Source organism: Electrona antarctica, assembly GCF_951216825.1.
Source record: "Electrona antarctica genome assembly, chromosome: 7".
NCBI classification, from domain to species: Eukaryota; Metazoa; Chordata; class Actinopteri; order Myctophiformes; family Myctophidae; genus Electrona; species Electrona antarctica.
This window is the reverse complement of record NC_136812.1, coordinates 51,856,745-51,867,014: the sequence shown is the minus strand read 5'-3', so window position 1 is coordinate 51,867,014 and position 10,270 is coordinate 51,856,745. Positions and strand designations below refer to the sequence as shown.

Genomic DNA, 10,270 nt, shown 5'->3' with positions numbered 1-10,270 from the left:
TCCTTGGTATTATTCATGTCCTCGCTGTATTGCCTTATTCACTGCTATTATTTTAATGTTGTTATATGCCTTTGCTTTTCTTTTCTTTTTCTTTATTGATCTGTAAAGCACTTTGAGCTTCATTTCACGTCATGAAAGGTGCTATATAAAGTTTTATTATCATTAATATATGAATATATTAATATTAATAATATTATTACAATCCACTGATTCTCAAAGTGGGTGCAGTCCGGGCACATAAGGCTCTGGGTAGCCTGACATCATGTCACAGGTTCGAGTCCTCCTGACGAACTTTGCTTAATCCCATCTATCTCTCTCTCTCTCTCTTCCCCTCTCTCTCTCTTCTTACTGTTTGCTATCAATTAAATAATTAAAGGCAGAAAAGCCCCAGAAAAGCCCCCAAAAATATTAAATAAACGACTGCGACATAGTAGTATGTGTGTCTAATTTATTCATTGAGTACCAACGTCTGACCTGGAAAGGTTTTCTTCAGAGATTGTACGGCCAATACTGTCAATATAGCATTGTCTTTTGTTACTCAACTCCTACCTCAACATCTCCATCTTCAAATGAGTCCAGTACAGTGACTTGGTCCATGGCTGAGTGTGTATGAACTTTTAACTTATTGTATGAAATAAACAGCTTATTTATTCACTTATTTCATTGATAGTTGATTATGTATTGAAACATTTATAATTATCATTAAATACATTATTTCCGTGGACCCTCAAAGAATACCTAAGGTGCATAAAAGGATAACATTCCAGGCCTGCTCTTACCTCTGTGAAGTGTATGTGACTCCTGCCTCGTGTTGTGGGTTTTATGGTTTTGTTTTTAGTTTATTCAGTTTTGTGTCATTGTTTGGACTATGTGTTAATTTGTTATCGTTTTGATTTTTGTACAGTGTTCGTTGCCATTTGTGTGTTTTGCGTTTCCATTTCAGACTACTGTCTAGTAGTGTCTACTACACCAAGGTGGTCTTAACTCATTGTTCTGATTGACTACTGTCTAGTAGTGTCTACTACACCAAGGTGGTCTTAACTCATTGTTCTGATTGACTACTGTCTAGTAGTGTCTACTACACCAAGGTGGTCTTAACTCATTGTTCTGATTGACAATCAGGGGCAAGTTCCTAATATCCCCCACACAAAGGATACAGTCCCCTTAGCGCTTCTACAATTATTATTATTATTAGGGGTCACGCCAAAAGGGCAGAGACCCCTTTTGTTTTAGTAAAAATTATGCCGTTTTGAGTAGTGATTTACATTAGGGAAATTGGCTCAATTTACCCCCAGACATTTGGTTCATTTTACCTACAGCCACAATTAGAAAAACATTACTAGAATAATACTTTAGACAATTTCTTTGCTAAATTATTCACATGCTTCTATCCATTTTACCACCAACATATTACATTTTAGACCTGGGTACATTTTGCGTTTATAACATTTTACCCGACAACAAGTAAAAACAGTTTTAGGTATAAATGCTGGATGCTTACTTACTTACTGTACTTACTTACTAGATTTAAGGTCACATGACAACACAGCACGAAAATAGCGTTTGGTTTGTCTTCACAACCAAGTGTCACTGTTGCACAGCCTCACACACACACACACACACACACACACACACACACACACACACACACACACACACACACACACACACACACACACACACACACACACACACACATTAACTGATGATTTCGGGTGTGACAGTACAGTACAGTAGATAGAGGGACCCCCACACGATAACTCTGTCATTCTCAACCGTTTTGGACACGGGGCGGCTCGCCGGAACCGGGCCGGCACCCTGGGCACGGAGTTGCACCACTTACTTCACACAGGTGTGATTTTTTGTTTTCTAGATAAAGGGGGTGGTTCAACTTATCCGTTGGCTCATCCCATTCTCCACTAATTAACAGTACAGTGGTATGATTTTACAATCAGCCTATGCCTATCTATAGGGGCTTGTTTTGTGGTCCTGGGTATTCAATTCATCAAGACATTTAAAGACATACAATAATATATAGCCTACAATGGGATGTTAGTATTAGTGGTTAATACAAAAGAAAAATACAAAGTTGCTATCACACAAACATTTGGCGGGCCCCACTTTAGTGACTCTGAGGATCCCCCCGTTGAAGACCCCTGGTTGTTAGTTTAGTGACTGTGACTTATTTTGTGTTTTTGTTTTAGCAGCCGAGGCCCAACATACTATACTATAAACACACATTGTAAATTGTCTGGGTGCCAGCCGTGCCAGATTTGTCACTGCACTTCAGCACTAGTTTTTCCCCTGCCCAGTCTAGGCAGTTTACTGGATTAACATGACTTCTGCAGCAGGAGTTGGTAATGTGATACTTTGGCCCAATTCCAATCTTCTCCCTTCCTTTAAACAATTCACTACAGTTTCTGACAGAGCTAGTTTGATGGGTATATATTGTTATTACTTGGGTCAAGTTCATGCTGTCCCTGACGTTAAAAGTCACTATTGCCATGTGAATATAAATGTCTCTTTGTTCATCAATAATGACTCTTCTATTAGATTGAATAGAAGAGCATTTGGCTATTAATTAATACAACTGTAAAGTATTCAATCAATCAATCAATCAATCAAAATGTATCTTTTTCTTCTTTTAAGTCTTGCTAAATTTCATATTCATTGTACCAAATTTGCTAACCAACGTCAAAATATTGTTGATATTAAAGCCTTGTTATTGTCAAAGGCCTACTACAATTTAAAACATTGTACAAACACTATAGCAGAATAATCTGTGAAGAAAGTTGTATTGCATTTAGGGATGTGTGAAAGTGTCCAAAATGAAAATCAATTAGTATAATTCAATATTAATGATTAATCGATTAATCGTTTTCCTGCTATCCATCCCCATCCACGTTGCCTCAACCTCAGGTTAATAATAACAGATATACCAATCAACACTAATAATCATATCATATCACAGGGAGTTATGTAATGTAGATGTTTAACAATAATTTAAAAGATGTTTAACAATAATTTAACTCTTGAGAGTTAAAGATTTGATTGATTGATTGATTGATTTATTAACAGTTTGCAGAATTACAGTACATTTCAAGTACAACTCAATACAAAAACTGTTAACTGTGAGTGGACGACACCATAAAGCATTACACTTGTTTACAATAGGGTCCGCCAGTTTCAATTCATCAACAATGTAATAAGGGTTCCATTTGGTTACTATTATCCTCGGAAACCACAGGCGTTTTATTTGGTTACTATAACTCCATCATTTAGATGAGGACCACCTGGAACCCCCTCAAGGACCACTGGTGGTCCCTGGCCTGGACCACGGGTTGAAAACCACTGCAATAATGCATTGCAGACACATTTTGGTATAGGCCTGAAGCCCTGTCCTGTTTGGATGACAATATAGCATTATACAGCAGATATATTTTTTTAATTAAATATATATATTTAAAAAAAGTAATCGATTTTGATCCTATTAACGCGATTCGGGCCCTTCCCTAATTGCCCTAGGTCTATTTATTTAATGTTTTCTTTCTTTATTTATTTAATGTTTTATATTTTTCCATTATTGTAACTTTTCCTGATTTTTTTTTTTTTTATCTGTAGTGTTTAATATAACAGGAGAACAAAATAAAAAATGTATCAAAGGCTCCCACAGTGGCTTAAGGTAGCCTCGTCCAACTTTAATAAATTGATTGTTTTGAAATTTTATTTGTGTTTATTTTTGGCTATTCTTTAAACCTAGGAATATTAGCTCTAAAGGCATTTTTGAGGACTTGCTGCAGTTTTGCGTTGAGGTGGGTGACTGTCAAAGTTGTATTGGTGCATGCCATGCAGGTATACCGTGGTTGATGCGGGTCACCTATCGTCTCATGTTATTATTTATTGATTTTACAGAGAAAAGAGATCGACTACTATACAATCAAATAAATATGTATACAAGATAATTTCAGATTTCAGCAGGGAGAAGGATGGAGATACTAAATTAACTGTACATAGGTAGTATTTGTCCTGGTCTTATAGGCCTACACAAAATAGTGATGGGAGATTAATCGGCAAACACATCGGTATCGGCCGATATTGGCCTTAAACCAATTAATCGGTAATCGGTATCGGCAAAATAATATATTGGATTTAGCAGATATTTAATTTTATTATAATTATGTTGAAAAATAAATTAAGAAAAAGCCTGAAAAAGCCTTTTGTGATGATGAAGGCTGCAAATCATATCAGTGTTTTCTGGGGAAGCTTTCGAAAGAGTCAATAGTTGGAACATTTAAAAGAAAACTACTACATTCAAGCTGTTTATGTTGGGATATGAGCCAACATTTCAATAACGGTGCGTCCCTAGTTTTGGAATAAAAAGGCTTTTTTCAGAATGGCCAAAATAATTATATATTTTTTAATATATAGAATGAGATCATATCGACATCGGTTATAGCGGTTATCGGCCATAATAGCAATTAATTACCGGTATATCGGATATCGGCCAAATTGTCTGATCGCTACATCCCTAACACAAACCATTATTTTTCAGAAAATAGAAAACAATAACTTGTGTTCCATTGAATCTAAAGTAGTTGTTATTTCGTCTGGTCCTATCTGGCCTATTCTACACCAAATCTCTTCACTGAAAATAGCTGATTCACAATTTCACAACGTGAGGTGTTGTGAGCTTGTAGATAGGCCTATATTTGCTGAATGTTTACCAAAATATAGGCATGAATAGCCCCCCATCCCCACCCCTCCACTGCTGAATTGAAAATGGAGGACCCTGATGGCCTGATGGAAACAATTCTTGCTTTTCATGGTTTTGTCCACAAACAAAGTAGCAGTTTTTGTATTGACTACAAAAATGTACCCACTACAAAAATGAATGTTCCTATGACAGCAGGCCTACCATGCCTGCTTTTCCTTTGCCCTTGTGGTCTCGTAAAATATAGTCCATAGCCAATATATGCAATATTCTGTCAATAACTACACTATACATTTTGGTACTACAGGTTGAGTGGAGCCACACTGTCTGGTCAGAATAGTGTGAATTTCACACTATTCTGACCAGACAGTGTGGCTCCACTCAACCTGTAGTGGTCTCAGTGGTCTCATGGTGTAATACACCATGGTCCGTGACGTCGCGGAGGGGCCGTCTCTTCCCGAGAGTCGGGACCATCCAAAGGTGAGGTGAGGGGGGTACTAAAGACCAGTCCAGTGCAGTCAGGGTACAGAAAAACAAAAATGGGCAGAAAAGTGGGCAGAGAAGAGCTAGGCGAGGACAGACGCGTATGAGAAATTGTTAACTGATACCTCAGATCGAAAAAGGGGGAAAAGTGCCCAAAATTTTGGCCATTCTGAGACTCGACGCCCCTCCTTTAGACTAATAATTGGTACAGTCCATTTCCAAAGCACGGAAGTTGGTGCAAGCGACTCTCTATATACTCTATGTTCACAGTTCACACGCCGGGTACTCTGTCCAGGCTGACACACATTTCACTGCTGTGACTGGGTGGGTCTGTCTGTCTACACACCACACATTTATTCCACATATTCATTTTGGGTAAGTGAACGATTGTCCTTCCTTGTCTTGTCTAAAAGTTGTCATGATTGATTCAGATATTTATGTTGAATACAGCTAGGTTACCAACTACTACCAATACCAACTAGTTGGTCAGTGTGTTCTTTATTAAAAGCCAGTGAAAGAACATTATTAACGCGGGGCCGCGGGTGACTGAATTGGAATCGGATTCATAATAAAAAATATTATAGCCAGGAGATGTCATTATTCGAAGTGTACAGTGCGTGTAGCCGTGTATACAAATAGACGCGTTAGCCGGTGCTACACTGTCTTCATTCATAGCTTGCCAGCAGTCAGTCAGTGGTGGAAAAAGTTATTTTTATTTTATTTTTTACAATAAGCATACTCTGTTACAAGTAAAAGTCCGGTAATAAAAAAAATACTTGAGTAAAAGTAAAAGACTAAATCAAAGGAGAAGAGGAGGACGATGTTTCCGCCGATGGATTCTCGGATTGCTACTACTAAGCTAAATGTTTTTAGCTTAGCTAAATGTTCAATGTTTTTAGCGAGCTGCTTCTTCTTCTTCTCTGAGTTTTATGGCGGATCGCACCAACATAAAGGTGCATACCGCCACCTACTGTACAAGAGTTTTGTTTCTCAGACTTTTTAGCGAGCTAGGCTACTCCTCCTTCTTTATACTAACTATGGGCTACTCTCCCCCGCCCCGCCCTGGAGGAATCCTCTGCACCCGGCTCTCCTAAAAGGGGGCAGGATGGGCCAGTCTTCAAAGTCACATGGGGAAGATATGTCCAACCTCTTGGAAAGGGGTGGATTCATTCTATTTTTTTTATCCTGCCTCTCTCCCTCCCCCTCGGGGCGGGATTTATGTTGCTCAGCCCGCGTATTTTATCTACACATGACATGATGTACCGGTATTATATATTTGTTATTTTAAAAAGTTTTTGTATCTGCCATTTTTTTCCCAGGCAGTATTAAAGCAATCAAGTAGTCAATTATCCAATCAAGTCTAGTGATGCAGAAGATTAAATGATTCACTATAATAAATGAGCTATTACTCACCATAGTGACTTGCTTCATGTAGTCCTCTGCAGACTGTCAGTCCACTGAGTGAGTCCAGTGTGACTGAAGACTGCAGGGAAGCCTGTTGAAGCTTTTTGTTACATGGGCGGGCTTCTATCGTTAACCCCACCTCTCTCTACCACTCGCTCTCTCTACCACTCGCTCTCTCTACCACTCGCTCTCTGTGTGTGTGTGTCCGTGTCCGTGTCCGTGTCTGTGTGTCCGTGTCCGTGTGTGTGTGTGTCCGTGTCCGTGTCCAAGAACATGTTACAGGTACATTAGTAACTCTCTCTGTCTGTTAAGTTAACAGATCTGAACACGCACACTAGAGACCAGCGGGTGGCGGATTTAGCCGCGGTTGCCGCGGGTGAACCGCAGTTTAGGGTGGATTAGGGTCAATTCAATATATTATAAATTAATATCGGATAAACCGCGGGTGAAATAATGCTGGAAATAATAAATGAATGGCAGCCATCTATCTATAGGCTTTATAACTTTTAAAACGGAAATAAATTAATGATATCTATCTATAGTCTTATAATATATTTTTTAAAAGGCACAAAATCTCAGCATGCGTGCGTTAGTAGTATTTTAATATTTTCCATTAGGCACAAATTAGACGCCTATATTGGCTAAGAAGGACCACAACAACGAGTGGGCTGCTAGCTGCTAGGCTAACAGGCAGCTGAGAGTATGAAAGAAACTTACAACTAACTGAAACAGAAGGGAAGAATATAAGTTTGGCGTGGGACTCGGTGACATGGGACTGCATGGGAGCGAGGGCTGGATATATGCCACATGAAAAGACGTTCGTTGCGATGTGCGAACGTGACTGACTGAACGGACGGCAGCCTTGTTGCCATGGAAATGGGAATATACAACCGTAACTTTGGTGAACTGTCGGCAGTGGTGAGTGACACAACTTATAAATAGCCGATCTACAAGCTCACAACGCGTCGCAGCGAGCCAGCGACGCGTTGTGAGCTTGTAGATTGGCTATCCCTGCAGCGGATTTCGGGTGGTTGCGGATATATAAATTGGATTAATTAATTAATGCGGTCGGATAACGGGCGGATCATTAATATGTACGGGCGGATTAGGGTGACAAAAAAGCTCATCCGCAGTTCTCTAACGCACACAAAGGAATAGCTCTGCTTAGGTGACTCGCTCCAAAATCTGTTCTGTGGAACTGAACAGTCAGGGAACGAGTTCAACCTTTTTGTTAGAGGGGCGGGTTCTATCATTTAGCCCGCCTCTCTCGCTCTCTCTCTCTCTCTCTCTCTCTCTCTCTCAGGATTCTGTTGCTTAGCCTGCCCCTCTTGGCCTGTTGGCCATTCATATTCACACAGTGGCCATTCTGCTATTAAGACCTCTACTTTGTTATATGACTGTCACATTTTAACTCTGTACTCCACGTTCTGCGCTATTATAGGTAGGTATAGAGGTAGAGGTATAATAAGAACTGCAGATGACACCTAAACATGGCCGCCGTTCATTTCAATGAAACCTGCTCACGCTTCTAGGGGACCCCCTGGCTCCTTCATAAACTTCACATATTCTAGCAGACGGGTTTATGAAGCTCCAGATGTGTCAGTGGAATAATGTATCCATTGTACAACATTATGCCCTTTGTATTATTATACTGTTGCTGTACTAGTGCTACATGACGACGTACATGTGTATATTTTTGTTATGACGTCTCATTGCGAGAGTTGTTGAAATATGAACATATACAACAAGATTATTACTGATGTACAGACATGTGAATGCAACCTGTAGGAGGCTAGGAGCAGACTGTCTGTGGAAAAGCCTGGTGGGGAAAGAGAGAGACATAGAATCCCTCCCCTCTAACAAATGGGTTGAACTGCTTGCTTCCCTGTGACTTCAGTAACTTCCACAGAGTAGTTCACTTTCTTTAGTGTGTGTTTTGTGCTCATTGTGCTCCATTAATGGACTGGACAGTGGGAACATGATCGTACAGGAGGTTGTGTCCCCTATAGAGTCCTAATGTTGCACTGGGTGAGTACGTTTCATTCAAGTGAATGCAGAGCATGTGAAGAAGTGGAAGTGTGTCACTGTCATACAACCAAATATATTGGTGGTTATGGTGTGTTCAGTTTCATTAGTGTTTTATGTTTATTCTGCTCTGTAAATGTTTAATGGGAGTTGTGGAAATACTGTGTGAGACAAAACACGATGATTTAGGCCATGTTATCTGCTATGGTGTTGATCCACTGACAGTGAAAACTTCAGGGGTCATATGAGGAGGTGCTGCATGGTCTGTGTGGCTCAGTGCCACAGTCACACACAATGTCCTCGTCATTTGAAAATCCCCATTTTGCGAGAGTGGCTTTTGCTCGCCCAACACCAGATCTTAAAATCTATTTACGCAGTGTGGAAATGCTTAAATAGATTAAGATCTGGTGTTGGGCCGAGCAACTTTATTATTCTCTCCTAACTCTGACAAGTGATTCTTAAGTTCTTCTGTCACATTATCTCTCAAAGCCTCACAGTTCACAGAACTGAACTGAAGTGTACTCAAAGCCGTGTGAAACCGGCCGCAAACACCAGGAGACATTTGAGATTAGATGAGATTCAATTTATTGTCAATGTACAGTACACGTACAGTACAGTATAGCAAAGTATTTTCGCTGTGATTTAAAGAAGGGATGGTGATATCAGTCTAGATTCTGTACATTTCACATTCATTTTCAGCGCTGCAATTAAGCCAGAGTGCTCATTCTCCAACAAACTCATGGGGCAATGTATATTCCTATACTGTGTATAGAGTACATTGACCATGATTGCAATTGTAAATGACGATAAATGTCGAGTAGCCAACTTGAACAGAACTGACAACTGTGCCAATTGTTTTTAATCATTCTAGGTATGGACAATAGATATTTCTCATCAGTTGACGCAAAATTGACCGGCTCATAGGTTGGTGAAACAATAGGATGTCTGCGTCAGTTTCCAGCACTACTTTGTAGTTTGTTTCCTGTGTTAGAAAAGAAAAGCTAGTGTTTTTATTTACTTACATACACAAACATTATGGCCTTCGTTAGGTGAGTGCTCTTTTCAGAGCAATGCTGTTATGCAGATTTGTATTATTTTAAACCGTTAAAGGACCCCCACGCACCGAGCGCGTTTTTTTTGGATTTTTAGCAGCGTTTCTCCGTCGGTTTTTCCGAAAAACGTGTCCAGTGTGCAACCACCTTAACTCTTTGTCGAGCACAAGCGACCAACTGGATGTGCACATCCTGTACTTTTGAACTGTGTGCTGTGATGCCCAGCTGCTGCACAGTGTTTGTTCATCTCTACTGTGTTTTGCTATGATGTCCCACATTATGTGAATTCAGTACAACGCCAATGCTGTAAATCTAGTGTAGAAGGGTGGTGGCTGACCAAATACAGAGCCAAATCTCACGTCCACTTTACTAATTATGGAGGGTTTAAGGGGTTAAACCAGGGGTGCCCAAAAGGTAGATCGCGATCTACCAGTAGATCACAAAGGCTGTGCAGGTAGATATATTGAATATAGATATATTTTAAATCCCATTCCAAGTGCATTTGTTGTATACTCCTGAACAGAATGTAACATGAACTCTACTATTCCGAAGCCCCCTCAGGTACATATTTAAACTATTTTCAGCAATGGTATAA

At 39.8% G+C, this 10,270-nt stretch overlaps 1 long non-coding RNA gene across 1 annotated transcript in view; it reads left to right on the top strand.

The window, feature by feature from the left end:
* Positions 1-5,480: 5,480 nt before the first annotated feature.
* Positions 5,481-10,270, top strand: part of LOC306925981 — a 38,884-nt gene continuing 34,094 nt past the window's right edge. Inside the window, exon 1 of the long non-coding RNA XR_013790331.1 lies at positions 5,481-5,569. This is a non-coding gene — a long non-coding RNA (uncharacterized lncRNA). The remainder of the gene's footprint in view (positions 5,570-10,270) is intronic.